Genomic DNA, 21358 nt, shown 5'->3' with positions numbered 1-21358 from the left:
GTAAAGTTGTTGCTTCTTTTGAGGAGCAGCAGTGAAACTAAATATCTGCAGTTGAACCTTTATTTTTGTTTGTTGTAATTAATGTGTTAATTGTGTTCCATGTTGTGAAGTAAAGAGGACGTAGAAGTCACCTGAGTCTCTGATCTCTTTACTGGAGGTGGTATAACTTAATGTAGACGTCAGTATGTCGACATCCTCATGAGGAAACTCTTCTGGTGTATAAAATGGTGCGGTACAGTAGCATTATAAATCAAGATAGGCAGTAACTTTATGTGAACAATAAAATAATACAATTACAAACTTGTAACATTAAATGAAAATAGCAATGACCCATATTTCACAAATTGATTAATGGAGCTAGAAGCAAAAAAGTTAGAAATTTCAAAAGGCTGCAAATTATGGCAAGGTAAAATAGGAATTAAGTGTTTTTTTACTGTAAGTATTGTGGGTTTTTGAATAACATTAATATGTTATTTGAATAATAAGTTTGTGGTGGAAATATGAGATGTTCATTGATAACTTTGGTATGTTCCACTTTTAACAGGTTGACATTGTTTATAAGGTGACATCACAATTATTTGTATAATGGAATTTAATTCAGCTAACAGGTCAATTTGCACTGTACTAAGTGAAGGACATGTTAGGTTTTGGCAACTGAAGCACTTTAAAGTGGGAGAAAATTTTTATTTCTAGTTCAATATCTAAAAAATGGAAAGTCAAAGTATGTTGATTATTTAGACGGACTTATCAGGAAGGACAGCAGAAAGAAAAACCTCTGGAATCTGTAAGCTAAAAACAAAAGTCCATCTATAAAAAGACAATTATAAGTCCATGGTAATGGACCGTTATGAATGCTCGAAGTTGGTTCAGTCTTCTGGCCTAACAAGATCATAAAAAAAACCTAAAATGTACTTCAAATGGAGGACGATTACTGTATATACCAAAGCTTTCACTGACGTGGACTCAAGGAAAAGAGAAAACCTGGAAGACCAAAATAGACCCGAGGAAGCTCAACATGTTGCCAAGGATTGGGGAACAATGGTGGGACATCATTGTTGCTTTATGTCCCACACTACTTTGAAGATGTTTGATTTTCAACATTTACTTTTTCTTTCTTTTCGTTTGTAGCATCAACACAGTTAAACAAGTTGTGAAAAGGAAACCGGCAGACTTTTAATTCTTTGTGGTGGATGAATTGGAAATGCTTTCACTATTTATGGGAATATTTGGGAAAAAAATGTATCTGAAACAGCACTTAATGTGACCTCATATACCTAAAGGAAAAAATGCTTCGGGTGTCAAATAAAGGGCCATGACAGCTTTTGGTGTGAAAGCCGAGCGGTGCGAGTCTAAAGATGCCGTTGGGAAACCCAACCCCGGCCTGTGAGTCACCGCGTAATCCCGTCCAGGAAGCTTTCCTTTTGTCCGTGTGTGCCGACGTCACGGGGATCTGCTTTCAACAGCCGAGATTCTCTACTGTATGTGTGTTCCAGTCCGTCCAGTAAACCCAGTCCTCGAACAGGGAAACAGCAAAGACGTGGGGAAGTGTACCAGCGATGGCCCGGTGTCGGTTCTGGCCGTTCAGGTCTGCAAAGCTGAAGGTTGATGGAGTGCAGGGGTTAATACACGTTGAAGGCATTTCACTGGTACTATTATACAGGAACACCTGTTGAAGCGTACTTGATGGCAACTCAAAATGGACAAATGTCCGACTCTCTGAACTCACTCCAGAAAGTTGAGGTGAGAATCCGCAAAGAAGATCTTGTGGTGGTGTAGTCCATGGTCAGAGCGCTGGGCCACTCCAGCTTGGTCGTTATAATGGCACTGACATTTTATCCGTCCATGCCAACTCTGCCGATATATGCTGTGTCACCCCAGTCAGTCCAGTAAAGCCATCTGGGAAAGAGAAGAGGAAAGACAAAAGGATTAAAGAGTATATTGTAGTGGATATTTAGCATTTAAATCTATCAAATAGCTACAGTAGAAATATCTAATATTGTGTGTGTGTGTGTGTGTGTGTTTCAGTACCCATATTTAGGGTTAACCGCCACAGCACGAGGCCGGCTGATGAGATAAATGGAGTTTCCATCAGTGAATTCTCCTGACAGCAGTCTCTTCTGGTAGCGTCCATCCAGCTCCATCACATGGACTGAGCCGTAATAACTGTCCACCCAGTACAACTTCCTGCAACAGACACAAACGTTTTCACTGAGATCCCTGCAGCCATGTTTCGGTGAGTCCGACTGATTCCATGCTCATAACAACAGCATTTACAAAAAAATTGATATAAGTTAAAGGAGCAAAGTTCTCCTGCAGATTTAAAATAGTTTTTTTGTATCTGTTTTGTACGAGACTAATTATCAGAATCAGAATCAGCTTCACTTAGGAGGTAATTGTGAACACATACAAGGAATTTATTGTACAATAAATTATTCATTATTCATGAACAAAGACAGCTTTAATAATAAAATGATGCCCGCTATAACACACCTGCCCACCCAGTCCAGTGCCAGGCCTTCAGCTCCTAATATATCGTCCTCCGCCAGCGTCTCCCTGTCAGTCCCGTCAAAACGCATCCGCTCAATCTTTCCAGCCCCGGCATCGAGCCAGTAAAGCCTCTTCTCATAGTCGTCAAAATCTAACGCCACCACATTGGACAGCCCCTGCAGGACTAAACTCAGATGTGACCCGTCAGTGGTCAAATTGCGGATGTAGTAGCGATTACTGTACAACAGGTATGGGGCAATGCCACTGTTCTGACGACAGGTGCGTCCATCCGGTTCACGGATATACCCGGGAGCGCATTTGCAGTGGTACGAGCCAACGGTGTTCTCGCAGATCTGGCTGCAGACGGCGGGTGTGCTGAAACACTCGTCGAGGTCCTCACAGGCTTTGCCATCCGGCATGAGTCGGTAGCCAGGTTGGCAGGAACAGTAGTAACCAGTGAGGGTGTCAGTGCAGAGCTGGGCACACTTGTGGACTGATGGGTTGCGGCACTCATTGACTCCTAAACAGAACAAGGAGGTGAAGTGGAAGAAAGAAAGGTGATACAGATAAATGACAAATCAATTCACATCAATATTTGGACATGTCGTCATATTTCCGAATCTCTCACCGCAGCCTTTCTCGTCGCTGTTGTCCTGGCAGTCCTTTTGTCCGTTGCACACCTTACTGATGTCGATACACTCGCCCGACTTGCACATGTACTGCTGAGGAGCACAGGTGGGCTGGGGCGTGATGCACAAGCTCTCCGCTTCATCTGAGCCGTCCATACCGTCGCTCTGCCCATCGCAGGTGAAGGAGGTGGAGATGCAGGCTCTGTTACTGCAGGTGAACTGGTTGCTGCTGCATGTGTCATAGGTGCAGCCCAACTCATCGCTGCCGTCCCCGCAGTCATTCACACGGTCACAGCTGGGGAGGAGGACAAAGTCATTAAACTCTCTTAAGTAACAAGATAATTAGTTTCTGGACTCGAAAAACAATGTCTACTTTTGTTCACTCACACACTCTTCATACTTACTGGTAGGGGAGGAGGATGCAAAGCTCGTTGGAACAGGCAAACTCATTCATATGGCAGGAGCGGTTGGGGCAGTTCTGGAGCTCATCCGCCGCATTGGCGCAGTCTTTCTCTCCATCGCACATGAAGCTTAAGGGCACACAGCGCGGGTAGCTGGGAAACCAGGTTGGACAGGTGAACTGGTTGGAACTGCAGGTACGTTGGCCTGAAGGAGACGGAGAGAAGATGAGCAGGGTCGACTAGAGATGGAAAATTACACATTTAGCTGTAAAGATTTTAAGAGCACACATGATATAAGTGTACGAGGAGGCAAAATTCACATGAGATGTGGGATGAAGCTGAGAAAAAAATAAATTAGCTCAAATATAGTGTATGTTTCTATCTTCTCACACATCACATACAATAAATAGAGTAGCAGTAGTCCTGTCACACAGTGTAATACATGTCTATGTGCTATCTCACCACACTGTAGTTCGGGAGCCTCGTCACTGGTGTCCCAGCAGTCATTGTTACCATCACAGACCATTGACTGGGGGATGCAGTTTCCATTTGTACAAGTGAACTGGCTGGGACTGCACGTTTTGATTTGATCCTCTGCACACGAACAAAGAAAGAGAATTGTTTTTACAGATGCCTTAAGAGATCTACTCTTATCGCAGACCGCTAATCAGCAACAAAAAGCTGAGATTAGCACATGGTAATCACTGATTCATTTGGAAATACACGGCATCTGTTCGGACACACTGACTGCTGGATTTAAAGTAAAATGCACAACTAAATAAAAACTCATTAAACCAACAAGAAATCCTGTTAGGAACACTAAAAGAAAGGTTTGTCACTACAAAGATGAAATTGACGAAGATATCAACATTCTCGCGACAACTCACTACAGGAAAGAGGTTCATCTGTCCCATCAATGCAGTCTTGGATGGAGTCACACTCCCAGGAGTCGGGGATACACTTCCCTTCGTCGCAGCGGAACTGATCCGGAGAACATGTACGACCCGCTGTAACACAGTAACACAAACTCTTCCATACATCCAGTACTACTTAATCTACTTAGCAGGTGAAACAAAAACTCTGTAAGTGATACACTTCCTCCCAGCATGTCCCTCTTTCTTACGCACTCTGAGTCAGCAGCACGGCAAATGCTGAGTGTTCAACTTACCGCAGAAGAGAGGATTCTCATCGCTGTTGTTGTAGCCATCACACAGGTTTTCAGGGTAGATGCAGATGTTGTTGCGCTCACACTTGACCTGGCCTGCAGGACACGACCTGTCAGCTGGAGAGGGGCGAGGAGGGAAAAGATCAAAACATCAACCATAGAATACAAAACACAGAACACACACTTGTTGTTGATCAGCTTATTCATCACTCACGGCAGTTGATTTCGTCAGAGGTGGCGTTGTCTCGGCAGTCGTGGCCGTCACAGACAAAGGCTGCACTGATGCAGCGTCCGCTGGCGCAGGTGAACTCGGTAGCAGGGTTACATGTGGGGAAGGGGCAGCCTCGCTCGTCACTGTTGTCTCCACAGTCGTCTGTGTAGTCACAGGTGTAGCTGAGCAGCACGCAGCGCCCATTGTCACAGGTAAAGTCCGTGGCTGAGCAGGTGTGGAAGGCTGAGCAGGAATAACAAACAGAGTGCTGTGATATTTATGTCTTAGACTTTCTGTTTATGATCTTTTTTTAAAAACAAGTAAGGGCTGCAATCCAAAAATTAACAGACATTATAATTTGACCAGTCAAAACAGATAACATAATACGTGTGTCCCTTTCCCAAGTTGGCATTGCGTGGCACAATTGATATCTAATGGGGGATTAAAATGCCCCAAATCATCAGTGTTTATGTACATTACCTGCAAACAATCTGCTGGCTTACTTGGTTTGCTTCTATCTGTCCACTCAAAACGGTAACCATCTACTGTCTAAAGTCAGATTAAACCCCATCGCTCACCACACACTCTCTCCAGCTCATCTGACTTATCCTGGCAGTCGTTGTAGCCGTCACACTTCCAGCGCGCTGTGATGCAGTCACCATTGAGACAGGTGAACTGCTCTGACTGACAGCGTTTCCCTGTGTCTGTGATACAGTCTTTGCCATCGTTGGCCAGGTACCACTTCCCCTGATGAGGACACTGGCACTCTGGGCCCAATGGACCTGCATGAGAGATAGTGAGAGGTGAGAGAAATTAAGAATGTAGAGTCTTTGAAGAATGAAGAGTCTTAATATTTAGTAGTAATGTGTGTCTCTTTGAGTCGTTTAGGACGTTCAGAACTTTCTCTACGTGCTCGTATGTCTGAGTGAGCAAAAGCACTCACTTGAAATACAAAACAGTTTGTCAAAACTGTTTTGTCATTATCATGGTTTAAGCTTCAAGAAGTTGAATGGAAGACTTTCTGGTTTAAATTTATTTCAGGCACCAAAACATTATGAGTCGAGTGCCTTGAACAGAAGCAAATTACACGATTTGTCGAGAGAAAGCTGTATTCACAATTTTAGATTTTTAGAGGAAAGGTCATCTGAATAATCACTGTCAGTTGATGTGTGACTCAAATGAAGTATTTGAGGGGATTCGGTGCCTTGCATAGCAGCACCCACAAGGAAGTATTCTTACCGGGAACACAGACATCACTGCAGCCGCCGTTGAACTGCTGACAGGAGCTGGAGCAGCTCTCCTGCTTAGATGCGGCGTAAACGTGGATGTCGTTTGGTCGGTACTTCAGGTCCTGGACCAGCACTGCGAAGCCAGAGCCATCGTCCTTCCCGGCCCTAAAGACGGCTCTCTCAGTCCAGTCAGTCCAGAAGATGTCCTGTTGGAAGACAGTCACGGCATACGGGTACTAGACCCCTGCAAGATCACTTGTCAGTTGGCACCAGTTAGCGTAGCCCTTCCAATCTTATCTCTGAGGGAAGCAGCAGGGGAGAAGAGGAGTTGTTAAAAAATGTGAGCAGTATGGGATCTGTTGCAACACAGTATCTATCAAAAACTGGACATACAATGAGGCGTCAGCCCAGTACAGCATCCTTTCTTCGTAATCCAGAGACAGGCCATTGGGCGTCGTCAGGCTGCCGGTAATGATCGTGGCCCGGAGGTTTCCACTTAGTGTGGCCCTCTCAATCTTAGCTGGAGAGCCCCAGTCAGTCCAGTACAGGTAACTGGGAAGAGACAACGGAGTAAAAAGGGAGGAGAGGAGCTCCATAGTGAGTACATAAATCATCGATGTCCAATTTGTAGACACTGGTTTGTGAAAATAATGGGGTGTTGTTTTTACCCATAGCAGGGGTCAACAATGATGCCTCTGGGACGATTTGCATGGGCGACGATTGAGCGGTTCATCCCATCCACCCCCACGGACTGGACATTGCGGCGATAGTAGTCGGTAAAGTAGAGACGCTTATTGACCCAATCGTACGCCAATCCCTCTGGGTCATCCAAATCTGAGCAGTGTAACGGAGACGAGAGGGTATTGAATAAACAGTGAATAACACAATGATTATAAAACAAATTAAAAAAATTAAACGGGGTAAGAGAAGAGAGCGAGTCCCAACAAAGGGATCATAGCAACAATTAAGGCTTATCTCACTTGTAGCTATGAAGACAGGCGGGTTGGTGATGGATGTAGTGGTGACGTAGCCAATTCTGCTCCGACCAATTCCCAGATACTGGGTGAAGAAAATTCTCTTCTCCTTGAAGTCATAATCCAAAGCCCTCAAGTTGTAGCCCAAGGTCACCACTGTGACTTTGTGGGGGTGCTGTGATCCAGAGGATCTAACCTCAGGCTATTCAGCGTGTAATCTGTGGTGAAAACTAAAAACTCCTCTTGTCCGTAACCACATGTTACTCCGTTACCAAGCAGCGACCCATGTGCACAACCGCATTTTGGATGCTCCTGGCCCGGCACGGCAAAGCAGAGCTGCTGGCAACGTCCGTTATCTTCTTGACATGGGTTAAAGCCCACCTGGTTGGCAGATGTAGGCTGGACATGAGCGTCAAAGACAGTGACTCCCATCAGCCCCTCAAGACTGTCTCGAATGACCTGGTAACATTTAGGGTTAAAAATGTTTTGTTATTTAGTGGCATGGGCACAGCACATTCACAGCAGGTTCACTCATTTTTCAACTAACATCTGCTATCATTACGGTTGTTGTTGTATTTATATTATTCTAATATTTGAGACCACATATGCGTTTCCCCAACAAACTGAGTAAATTAAAGAAATCGTTTAGTTTCTTCATTATGAGATATAAAACAGGGTCATCATGAAAGCTGAAACTGTATTAAATCAAGCAGATTTAACTCTCACCTCCGGCTGGTCGGTATTGGCTGGGTCCTTACTGGCCTGTAAGAGCTTCCCAAGCTTTTTATCCCGGATGATCTGCCTCTGTGTGCCATCTGTAGCCATCCGGGAGATCATGTCAAGAACGTCATCTGTCCAGTAGAGGAAATCATTGGTGTAATCAATGGTAAGGCCACGAGGCGACGCTAGGCTTTCTGATGCCAACACCGTGCGGTTGGTGCCATCGAGCAGGGCCCGCTCAATCTTGGGCGTTTGGCCACCGTCGGTCCAGCAGAGGTAGCGAAGCTTGGGGCTGACAGCCACGTCACGGGGCTTGTCCTGGGAGGACTTGAGGAGAATCATTCGGTAGGTGGTGTTGATGGCAAACACCTCCAGGAAGGTCTCGCTCTCAAAGGCATTGGTGAAGTATAAGTTACCTGAGAAAGTAAATGGAGAGACGAGGATAAGATTACTGCAAGCAGACAGACGTACAACTATAGTGCCTGACACAGTAACATACGGTTTGCATTGTGCATGAACTGAATACACTTTAGTGAAATATTATCTATGAATTTCTTTATACAAGTTCTAGTTAATATCTTTGCCCCTTGTGCCTGTATTTGTAAAGATAATGGATGAAAGATGGGAAGGTTGAGGCTTCATACCCGCAACCCAGTCTACAACAAGGCCCTGGATGCCTCCTTTTCCAACGCCCGAGTTGAGGACAGTGCTGTATTGCCCCCCATCTGTTTTGGCCCTGAAGATGCCCTTGTAGGAGGTGGAAGTGCTGTTGTCAGTCCAGTATACAAAGCCAGATTCAATATGGAGGTCCAACTTGCCCTTAATGGAGTAGGAAGCTGCAAAAAAGTTTTTAAATGCTACTTGTATCAACTGATCATTTCGTATTTATAGCCAACAATTTACAACACTATAATGCAGAACAACATTAAGCCAACATACTTCCACCGACAGGCACCATAGCCTCAGAGTGGTCGGAGCTGTTTATGTGGAAGCCACGGATGAACTTGGTAGTGGAGACAACTGCGAAAGATTCATACTGTTCGCAGCGTGAGCCATCTTGAGACGGGTTAAAGCCCCTGGTGCAGGCACAGGTTTTCTGATTGCCTGGTTTGGGTAGACAGAGGTGGGGACAGCTGCCGTTGTTGGAGTTGCAGGCGTTGGTGGTCCCTGCTGAGTCTGAAGTGGGAGAGAGAGAAAGATATTGGTGGAAGTGAGCATCACTGGGTCATATGAGCCCATAGTACTGTAATGCACTCGACATTTAAATAAACATCTGAAGAAGGTAAGGAGGCTGCAGTCTTTCTCCAACAACAAATATGTTTGTGCTGTGCAGAATATCCGACTTACAATTTCAACGGTATGTAAGAGAAAATCTTTTATTTTGATCTAAACTGAGCAAGATTGGATCTTCATGTATAAAAATATATGTTGCATTATGAATATTCTGAAAAACATGTCTGACTTGCTACTATGCACTACAGTTGTAATTAATAGAGCATTTAAAATATACTAATTCCTCTATTTATCACTGGGTGAAAGAGAAAAAAAAAAACACTTCAGAGCAATGACGGTTTTAATGGTAAAAGTCCTTATCAACACAAAAGCTACATTCAAAAGATGAAATACTGACGATGGCGTCCATGAGGAGGACACGACTGCTCCCTGGCATTACTTATGTGTTGCGTAATACGACAGTCCAGAAGAAAACACCATAAAAACTCAAGGACAGACATCTCTGGTTTAAATAAAAAACATGCGAGTGCACATACCGTCTCTGGCGTGCACTTTGAGGGCGCGCAGGCCAGACATGCCGCTCCTCATCACCAACATATTAGCACCGCTGTCCTTGTCCACCCTCTCAATGACCTCGTAGTCCAGGTCGGTGTAGTACAGGTGGCTCTGGTAGACCGTCAGCCCCCATGGGTGGGACAGGCCACTCACCATAATCACCCGGGTTACTCCGTCCATGGTGCCACACTCAATCTGGGCAAATAAGGACGGAGAGCAAAGAGGAACATGGTTACTGAAAGGAGTTAAATCAGGACCAGTATGAAGTTGATACTATGAGTACAAGAATAGCAGAAGATGTAACATAAGAACAAAAAATAAAAAAAGCTTGTTCTGAACACATCACATTATTGCAGTGGAAATCACTTGTTGTATATTTTGACATTAAGTATCAAAGAGATAACCAGGTATAGTATAGTATAGTATAGTGTACATACCACCCCCGAGCCCGCCACACCCCAGTACAGTTTCATGGTGGAGATGTCAGCGGCGATGAATCCTATGTTTGCCAGGTTGCCCGTGTAGAGGGTTTTGAGGTTTCCTCCGTCCATGTCAGCACTGCCGACCTTTGGAGGAACTCCATTGTCTGACCCCTTGTCTGTCCAAAACAATTTCCTGTGAAGGGAATATGTGAATGTGAGAAACAAAGAGTCAAACAATGCGTCAGTGCTCATGCTGTTTGTATCAAAAGGTTTTTAAATCGAGCTTTGTGTAAAATTAATTCTGAATATACATACAGAAAGTGATTATTTTTTACATATTGTACAAACATGTTAAGATACGGCCACGAATGTGTGATTGTGTTACCTATTACTGTCTACAGCTTTGGATGGGTTGTTCATATGGCAGGGAACATGATTCAGATGGATATGTTGTTGATGGAGAAATAAATCCTCTTAATTTCCAATTAGTTGATGGTCTTTCAAACAATTCCACCACTTTGTCCTTGTCTGCCTGCTATTGTCTGCTTAATTAATGCAGTCCCATTAATCAGGTCCTGGTCTATTGGTTCTGTCTTTCCAGTGCCAGCAAGAACGCGCGTACAAATGAATAAGTATTGTTCTCGCCTTTAGAAACGGACGTAATTTAAATATGTTGGGCCATTTTACCCACAGAAACTGACACTTGATGATTTGTTCTTTTCATTGTTTTCCCCCATGCCACTGAATAAAAGTGATAGAGCAAATGCTTCATTAAACAGAGATTTTACCCTCGAGCTGGATCCAGGGCTATTCCAAAGGGCTCTCCTGTTCCCTCCGGTTTACCGGTGGAGATGATGAGGGTCTTCCTATAGTGCTGGTCTCCATCCACACGGATAACCTTGGTGAGGTGCAAACCTTTGTTTATTTACTTGCACAATAACATTGCAAAAACTGAAATTAAGTGATACACTGAAAAAAAAAAACATTTAAGGGAACACAAATTGAAAGTGGGATAACAAAACAGGGAGGGATTATGTTCAACACTACAGTATACGCTCTACAATTCCAATGTTGTCTACCATGAACATGAACAATCCTCGTCATGTGAGGCTAGTTTTTGCAATGTTAGGCTCCATTTCCCATTATACTGTCAGTTATCAACAATCATCATCATTTTTGTCTCAAACGGTGCTTACCTCTATGGCCTTAAGAGTAGGATTGGTGTAATACATTATTCGGCTTATCCAATCAAAAGCCAAACCAGACGGCGAAACAATGAAAGCAGCTGGAGCAAACTCAGACCTGTTGGTACCGCTGGTTTTCACTTGCCATATAGAACCCTAATAAAAAGAAATAGAAAAACCATGATTCACAACAAGCCTTTTAGAAACTGTAGATACTCAACTAATGCTTAAAAAATAACCAAAAAAACAGAGGGAGATATCAATCAATATCAATATCATTAACTAATACATTTCTATTAGATTGTGGAAATAATCAACTCATGCAAGGCATTCAAAGCCTGACCTTTTATTTCTCTTCTTCAGGGATACTATTCAAGTATAACATGTGATACAATTGTCCACAGTACATACTTACATACTACACAAGTACATTATATATCATGAAAGATCTATACAAGGTTCAAGTCAACCTCCACTCACAGTGCTCTGCACCCAATAGATTAACTGCTCCTGGTCATCGAAGTCAATGTCCTGCCCCTTGCTGATGCCTGACACGGGGGCCATTGCATTGTTGGAAGGGTCAGCGGGGTCCAGAGGAATGCCAAAAATCACAGAATCTCTCACCACCATGAAGAAGGGAGTCTCATCTAGAATAGAACAGTGCACATGGCGAGAGGAACACAGATTTCAACATGGTTCAATAAAAAAACACTTATGCAGAGAGGACAATCAAAAATAAAACCTACCTTTGACACATGTGCGTTTGTCAGCATTAAGCTTCCAGCCAGACTGACAGTGGCAGGTGTAGTACCTGGGTCTGATGCCTGACAGCAGGCACAGTTGAGTGCACAGGTGTTCTCTGCATTGGTCGATGGCTAAAAAACAAAACTAGTGTCACCTTCAACCAGACTTAAAATGACATTTGACATACTTTTTCGACATACTATCCAATTTGTCCTGGTAAAATGATCATTTGCTGCAGGGAGGAGTGGTGGAGTTTTTAGATGCACTACACTGCTGTTTATGCTGTCGGTGCACTTGCATTCCTTAAAGATATTAACATGTGGTTAGCATAACTTTAGGAGCTTCTTTTCAAAAAGATATAAAGTTCTAGAGAGCTCAATCTATGCTCACTGATTCAAAATTAGACAAGCTGTTAACAACCTACATGGCATCATTTCAGTACACTTCAGAAATCTTAAAGTATGCTTGTAAGATTAACCGTTTAACGGGAGGTTACCTATGGGCTGTTTGATGGGATGGTCCGTAACGATGCCCATGGGCTGGTAGACGTTGTTCATCAAAGTGGTGATGTTGCCGCCATTGGAACTTGTTCATCCTCATCACTTTGCTGGTGTAGCGCTCCGACCAGTAGATGTCGTCCTCAAAGATGGTCATTCCGTGTGGGTGCTGGAGAACCTGGTGTGAGGTGCACAGGGATGATGTTTTTTATTTATTTATTAAGGACTCCCTAATTTACCAAGAGTCCCTGCTAAAAGAAGTGCTTTTGTTGTCGTCTTGTCTGGTTTGATCAATGATTTGGCACCATGAGTGACAAAAACAATTCTCAAAAGAGCTGAATCAAACTAAACCTACCATGTCACTTGCCATGACCTGATGGCGGTTATTGCCATCGTAGTCACATTAGTCAATATACTTGAGGTAGGCATCAGCAAAATAAACCCTGCGGGTGGTGTAGTCCAGGGCCAGGCCGTTTGGCCAGTAGAGCTTAGTGCTGACAATGACTCGTCTCATGGCTCCGTCCATGTCTGCCCGCTCGATCCTGGGGTTCTGACCCCAGTCTGACCAGAACATCGGGTAGGTGCTGGGAGGAATGAGAGTGTGATAAGTACATGTGATATCAATGTCTTGTGATTTGCTGTTTAGGGGCACAAGGGTGAAGTATGAAGCTAAACCTAAAATCTAAAAGATAGCAATGTAATATCAAATAAAAAAACATGTCAGTTTCTCCCAAAGAGTCTCTACTTACTAGTTACGGGGGTCTAAAGCTAGTCCGCGGGGGCTGGTGACATTCTTGGTGAGGAGGACTTTCCGAAAGCGACCGTCCAGAGTGGAGACCTCAATGTTTTCCATGACAGAGTCGGTCAAATAAAGGTTCCGACCCACCCAGTCCACAGCTATAGTCTCTGGTACCATCAGGCCAGAGGTGAACACCTAGAACAATGACACATTGAACTGAGAATATTGCCCTGTTCGATTTAGTTATGTAGGTCTTTGTGTTGCTGTGCAGCAGCCATGTTTGAACTTTGGTACCAGTGGTTGAACTCTCTTAACGCATCTGTGGAATCATTTCTCTTACTTCCCGTCTGTCGGTGCCGTTCTGGAAGGCACTCCATATCTTCTTCTGCGAGGCATCGGCCCAGTAGATTCTGGAAGTTACGCGATCGAAGTCCACGGTCACGATGCCTGAACCGCTGATCACTGGTCGCATCTGGGGGGGGTCTCATGTTGATCCGGTTGGCGATGATCTGGCTTCGCTTGGTGACCAGAAGAACAGCTGCTAGTGGGTCTAAGGGCAGAAAGAATATCTTGTTCCCTACCAGCATCTCATCGAAGGTGCATCTTTTGTGGATACGGTTCCATGCTCCTCATAGAGAAGAATTTTAAATATAAATACTACACACAAATAAAAGTGTCAATGAATAGTATTCTGCTTTGTTTGGATGGATGTGATAACATTGTTAGTTGCTTTAAATGCCTGTAAATGCTGCATTTAGTTTGTACTTTAAAGTACTTTGTTCATTTGTTTTGTAGCACTGAGCATTTAACAGACGGATAGCATCTAACATAAACCCAGAATTAATAAAAAAAACAATCTAGGTATTACATCAATTCGGCATTGTTTAATTGCAGCGTTTTTGTAATGTAATATTTGTTGCTTACCTCCAGCTTTGCAGGTGCGTCCATCAGGCTCCAGGAGGTAACCGTGTGAGCAGGAGCACCTGAACCTTCCTCTCTCGTTGTAGCACTGCTGGCTGCAGAAACCCGGGATCAGACACTCGTCGATGTCCTCACAGGTCTTGGAGTCGTTGAGGAGCTGAAATCCTGGTGGACAGGTGCACTGAGCCCCAAATGGTCCTTGGACACAGCCGCTGCTGCAGCCCCCGTTGTTCAGTACACAGTCGTCTTGGTCTTCATGAAATGACATGCCAGTGAGTTAGTACTCTGCATTTATTAGGCATCATGGTGTATTTGTTGTTGCTGATTTTTGCTTTGATTTCTGTTATTTCGATGGGTTTGTCTTCATGTTTACATTTATTCTCAATAAATTGTGTTGCGTTTGTGCGAGTATCCTACAGTCCTCTACATTTCTACTTTAACAGTGGTCTAAGATTATTTGATATGTTGAATTACTTTTTGATTATTCATATCTCTCTTACATACTACACAACAGCACCATTCGGTTGATTCTGTTTTTGTAGGAATACCTCTTTGCAGAGGCTTAATTATGGTATGTATAATGCATGATATTTTAAAAACTCACTGCAGATAGGTGACTCATCGGCTCCATTGGGGCAGTCCCTCTGGCCATTGCACACCTTGTCCAGATCAATGCACAGCTGGTCGGTGGGGCACAGCCACTGTCTGGAGGGGCAACTAAAAGGAGGGGTGGGGCAGTTCTGTTCATCACTCATGTCCCGGCAGTCGTTGTCGCCGTCACACAACCAGCCTGTCGAGATGCATGCCTGGTTGGTACACTGGAAATAGTTGGGTCTGCAGGTGACAGGTGGGCAGGAGTTGTGTTCGTCTGATCCATCCTCACAGTCTGGATGGCCGTCACACTCCCATTCACCCGGTACGCAGAAACCGTCTGCCTGGCATCGGAACTCGTTATTGTGGCAGAGGCCAGGACCTCGAGAGGCTGGAGGGTGGAGGAGCAACAAATATTTTAAAATTACTTTTTAAAATAAAAATGCTTTCTCTGAGAGATTTCAGTTACTCACCAACAGAAAACTGAAACACTGAACATCAAGACAAAGGTGTACTGTAAACTATTCAGGTCAAAATTAATTTCCTATCTGAATGAATAATATCAACAGTAAAGCTGACAGAATTTTAAGTATACTAGTAAACACAATTATTATATGTGTTACATCGTCAGTCAGGGTTGCAAGCTTACAACAGTCTCCTTCATCAGAATGGTCCCTGCAGTCAAACACTCCATCACACCGATATCTCGAACTGACACACTGGTCCCCACTGGCACAGGCAAACTGATAGGAGGCACAGTCAAACTCTTAAGGTGGAAAGGAGAAATTAAGAAGCAAAAGATAATTCAACTGAAATATCAAAACACAAAAAGAAAATGGTATTTCAGACCCCAAAAATGAATCTTTGTGGATCAATAAGTTGTTCTGTCTTACATAAAAGAATCACATTAGTGAAACAGTACACAACACATATTGACGTTATAGTGATTCCTACCACAGTTTTTCTCATCAGAGCCATCCAGACAGTCCTGGTCTCCATCACACACGTATGAGTTGTGGATGCAGCGGTGGTCGGGACACAGGAAGTAGGTAGGAGGGCAAGTAGTGATGGTTGAATCTGTCAATCGCAGATACAGCTCATTTATCGGAATTTTGTTACATGACCTGGACAAATTAAGATTTGTCCCCACACACACTTACTGCAGTTGTGTTCGTCGGAGCCATCGCCACAGTCACCGTCACACACCCATATTTTAGAGATACACCTATTGTTATCACAGGTAAAGTAGCTGGCGGCACAGGTGGGAGGGAGACGAGTGGGACAGTTCAATTCATCAGAACCGTCGCCGCAGTCGTCCATGCCATCACAGCGCCAACTGGACAGGATGCAGTGCTTGTTGTTGCAGGTGAACGCTCGTGGAGAGCAGGTCGCTCCTGGTAAAGACACATGAGGCAGGCAGACGGATTAATAAAGTGGTTTGCTCAATATCTTCCTTCCACTACTCCTCAAACACAACATTTTTTCATAAGATACATTTACCTGTATCAGTGCAGTTGGCCTCATCCGTCTTACCTATGCAATCAGCAATTCCATCACAGCGGTAAGAGTTGGGTCGACAGCGTCCCTCATCACACTCAAAAGCAAAGTCGCCACAGTTGTTGTCCGGTGGGGGAACAGAATCGTCCTTCATACAGTCCCTCTGATTGGCCTGAAGCTTCATGCCGTACGGACAGCCACACACTCCACTGAAGGAGGGAGTCGGGAAACAGAAGTGGCTGCAGCGCCCGTTGAACACCATATTGCAGTGGCTGGTGAACACTGTCAGAAGAATGATGAAGAAGCGGTCGGCGGGTTTCTGGATTATCATGCCTGGCTGACTCACACACACACAACAATTGCCCTGGTATTAAAGTCTTTGATTATTCTGGTATCAGAATGTGATATGTATGTCATTATCTTCTTTTTCTAGCTCCATTTTGTTACTGCACTTCTTGCCTACTGGCAGTCAACGCCTTATTATCTAAACTGTCAGAATATTGGCCTATTGGCTACTGTAGGACTGGAGTCTTACACTATCTGCAGACTCCAATGCTGTGTGTGAACTTACTGCTGTGGAGGTCAGCTGTGTAGGCCTTGACATTCATGATGCCCGTGATTCCTTGTCTCATCATAGTGTTTCCTCCTCCATCCCTCTTCCTCATCTCGAATACTGCTCTGGTCCTTGTACATACAGGTAGTCTACAAAAAAATAGATGGTTTATTATTTTAACAAAGACTTGCAACGGTATTAAAACAAATCCATATATACAAATCCAAAATTTTAGGGATGTACTAAATGCCATTTTTAGAGGTTTATGAAAAAGTTTGTGTCAAAGCTGAAGATAAACCTGAATAATATCATATACAATTGGAATGATATTGTGCATGTATCATATAGGTTTACTAGAATAAGTGTGAGTAATGAGGAGAGACCAAGAGACCCACCTGAATAAACGGTTAGAGAGTAGGGTTGAGTGATCTGGCCAATCTGGGTAAACGTCTGTCTGTCATGTCCTTGGATGCTAATGTGACCAATCTGGTCCAATTGGGAATCCACCCAGTACAGCCTGTCCATCCTGTTGAAGACCAATCACAAGGAATCAACCAGTGAATGTAAACATACGTTCTTCTATTCCTTGAAAAAGCCTGAGAATTGTTCTTTTTGGGTCATCACCGTGCTTACACAAAGTCAACAGAAAGTCCATACGGCCATCCCAGTGTTGTGTTGATCAGAGGAACAGCATTGCTTCCATCAGTGAAGCCTCTCATTATGACCGCTGGACGGTACCAGTCAGACCAAAAGAAGAAGCTGTGGATGAACGTTTAGAAGAGGACAGATCTGTTAAGTGTCAATCAAAAATACAATATAATGAAATCAGTTAACTTTGATGTCATTTCATGTGTAATAACGGAACTCGTTCTACGGCGCCAAGCTTGAGTACAAACAAAGCTTCAGACGGAGATATTCAAGTGCAAAAGTTGTAAAACAGTGAATGATGTAATAGATAATGTGTATTGTGTTAATTCCCTTGCTGTCCCTACAACCTGAAATCTCCTCAGAACAAACCAGTCACTCTCCAGTACTTACACCTTATAAATCAGAGCACTCACCCAGCACTGGGATGCACTGCAATTCCTTTTGGGTTCCTTAATCCCGTCACAATGTCTCGTCTGGACTTGTCTGTGACTCTGAAGGCCACCACCGCCTTGTAGGTGCTTGTGGTCCAAAACAAGACTTTGGAGGTCCAAAGTCTTGTGTACATCTGCAGTTGAATTCATCGGCGCCATCTCGGCAGTCCTGCAGTCCGTTGCAGTGCTGAGAGTGGTTGTAAGAGGCCCCATTGGCACACGTCTTCTCAGTGCAACGTGGATAGTCTGCAAAAAAAGTGTATTATTTTATTGAAAGGACGATACATTTCCTGTCCAACAATGCAAATAAAATGATCCATATCAAAACCACATATTATAGATAAGGAGGGTACCCAAAAAAAGGGTAAACAAAAAAATCTGACATACATCCATATTGTGAATTTTTGACTGACATCAAAGTACAGAGCCTTAGGTTCACTGTAGATGTAAAAGTCTTACTGCAGTTGTTCTCGTCAGAGTTGTCCACGCAGTCCTTTACATGGTCACATCTGTAGTTTCCGGGGATACACTGGCCCTCCTGGCAGGTGAACTGGTCTGGGCTGCAGGTCCGTCCACCTGAAGAACCAAGAGCATGCGGGGCAGTTTTGTTTCAAAATGCAATGATAAAAGGGAAATTAGACTCGCAATTTGGAATGTAAAATTACAAAGTTCTTAAAGGGCAGTTTGGTATTATGAGTCAAATCTGTTTGTCTTGACTACTTCTCTCACTCTGACATGGAAAGCCATGAATAAACAATATAGGAAAAAAGAAATGCAGTAAAACCTTGACCTACATAAATCTGTTTATTACCAAACCACTAAAAGTAAATGTCCCATGAAGTTTGAAAATAGGTTTCCTATCTCAAGTATGTTTTTGTTTACATTAGAGAAATACAGTTTATTTACAAGTCTTGCATGTAATTTAAATTCCTTATATTTATTTTTGTATTATTTCTATTTTTATAATTTGGACTCCTATTGAAGGGTTCATATTTTAAAGGGAGTTGATGTGGCCATCTAGTGGTTTTACTCTTCATTGCGTGCAGCTTTTTGTTTTCTGTGAGGTTCCTTCAGCTGTTTACGTTCACTACTTTGAGCCAATTTTCATGACTTGTGAGTTTTTGTCAGTCTTTCATTGTTAACAACAGCTAATAAACAGTCCACTTTGCATACCACAGGTTCTTTTTTCATCCGAACCATCGACGCAGTCTTCCTCTCCATCACAGACAAATCCCAGAGAGATGCATTCACCGCTCGTCACACACTTAAATTCCTACGAGGTGCATGATGGAGTTGCTGCCACAAAGAACAAAACAATATAAAGAGTTAACACATACATAATAGGGCTGTGTTGAGGCATGGATTTATGTTTCTGTAAGACTCTTCTCTTTGTTGCTTTTTTCCTGGCAAACTTTATTTCCCAGTTAACAGATGGGTATTGAGAATGTTATGCTTGGTGCTATCTGTGTTTCCAGGGATTGGGTGTAATACTCACATCAGTTCAGCTCATCTGAGTCATCTGTGCAGTCTTTAGTCCCATCACATCTCCAAGCTATGTTGATGCATTATCCACTCGTCCACTGAAACTCGTCCCCACTGCCACAACTTCCTGCACACACACGCACACAATAGGATGGATTTAAAACATCTGTCATCATCCATCGTTTCATGTTTACACACATTTATTATTTTAAGATTGTCAGATGTCCATGTTGCTTAAATGAAAAAGTGCTTTTTACTGTTTTCTGACAAATGAGTTACCATGTTTATGATAGCTGTAAACACACTCTGTCTGCAACATTTGAACCTTCAAACATGTGAGAAAAGAGAAACACCGCAACTTTATAGTGTCACAAAACGACAAGACTTACAAAACTACAAAGACACAAAAACAACCACAGACAAAAAAAATAACTACAAAAGAACAAACCATTTACAAAAATATAAAATTACCACAAATAGACACAAAACTACAAGGTGACACAAATAGACTCACAGGGACTATGTAAAGGTGCAAAACTACAAAGACACCTAAATCAACTACAAAAAGGATGCAAAACGACCAAAAGAAACCCAAAGGAACTATAAAGACACTAAACAACCACAAAGAAACACAAAGGAACTACAAAGAGACAAAACGGCCTCAAAGATTCACAAAACAACTGCCAAGAGACAAAAAGTGACCACATACAAAAATAACTACAAAAAAACAACCTTTCCAAAGTGGCACAAAAGTTTTACAAAGAGACAGAACCCCGCAGAAAGATGCGTAACGACTACAAAGAGACACGAAACAGCAACAAAAAGAGGATAAACAACTATAAAGTTTGTGAGTATTGCTCCATGTAGGAGAGGTGGTGGGGCCTTTTGCATGTCTGTGCCCTGAGGTCCATTGTCTCAGAATCCACCCATTGATGCATTAAATACTTTCCACCTTGCATCTTTATTGAAGCATTTAGACCATGCAAGATGAAAATGTCATGATTTGTGCTGCAGGTTTTGATATATTAATAATGTATTATTTTGAAATCCCGCTCATAATTGATCTGCAGGTTGCTTTTACTAAAGAGCAGTACAGCTCACAAGTCTCAGAGCTCGAGACCTCGAGAGTCGACAGTAACTGAGGCTTCTTTTCACCATCTGTGAGTAGTAGGTGTAACATAATGGGGGGAAGAAACCCGACACTCGGCTCTCAGCTGATAAATTAATGATCATCTGAAGAGTCTCCTCTGTCTCCTCCATGTGATCTGAAATGAAGTCAGAGAACGAAAGGCCTTCGGCTGATGAGGAAGCTGTTGTCTTAATGCTGAACCAGGAGCTCGGTTATAAAACAGGGAAGTGAAGAAGACTATCGTCAGCATCACAGAACAACATCTGGATTGTCTATTTATATGATTTCAGATGGAGGAATTCAAATTTAGGGATTTATCAAAGAGGCACAGAGATTGTCATCATTATTCAGCTGTTCAGCGGTCTCCTGCAACAGTATTGCTAAAATGACTTTCTCATGAAATGAATATTGACTGTTTGATGTATTTGGATCATAAACAGGTGAACGATATGTTGTTAAGATATCCCACATAAACAGGCCACATTAACTCATGGTGTACTGCCAAAGGATGCAAAATGAATATCAGTGTAAACTGACAATAAAATGCATATATATAATATATCATTTTATTAACTGTAATCGTATTATCAAATCTTATCGTTTCGATTTATCCTATCCTATATAACTTATCGTATTTTCATATATTATAGTATCATATCGTATCGTATCTTGTCCTAACTGTACTGTACTGTACCATTTAACCACAACGTCCTTAGTTTGATTATGATTATGGCTGCAGACCTTTGTTTGTCTCAGTCTCCTCCATGTTTCTTGTATGTTAAATGTCTAAAAAAGGCAACCGAAATGCCCAAAACGTGTTAATTTACAAAGAAAAGTAACCAAAAGCTACTCTCTATTTGTAACACCAATAATAGATAAGACTAGTTTGTAATTAAAATGAGGTCAACTTGTTCGT

The 21358-nt window shown here is 42.9% G+C and overlaps 1 pseudogene; it reads right to left on the bottom strand.

Moving 5' to 3' along the window:
* Positions 1–250: 250 nt before the first annotated feature.
* On the bottom strand, positions 251–20316 carry LOC142954949 (low-density lipoprotein receptor-related protein 2-like; annotated as a pseudogene).
* Positions 20317–21358: the final 1042 nt, after the last annotated feature.

Source organism: Anarhichas minor, unplaced genomic scaffold (assembly GCF_050575085.1).
Source record: "Anarhichas minor isolate MPS153535 unplaced genomic scaffold, ASM5057508v1 ptg000021l, whole genome shotgun sequence".
Lineage (NCBI taxonomy): Eukaryota > Metazoa > Chordata > Actinopteri > Perciformes > Anarhichadidae > Anarhichas > Anarhichas minor.
Note: the sequence above shows the minus strand (reverse complement) of the source record. Positions and strands in the feature narration are given on the sequence as shown.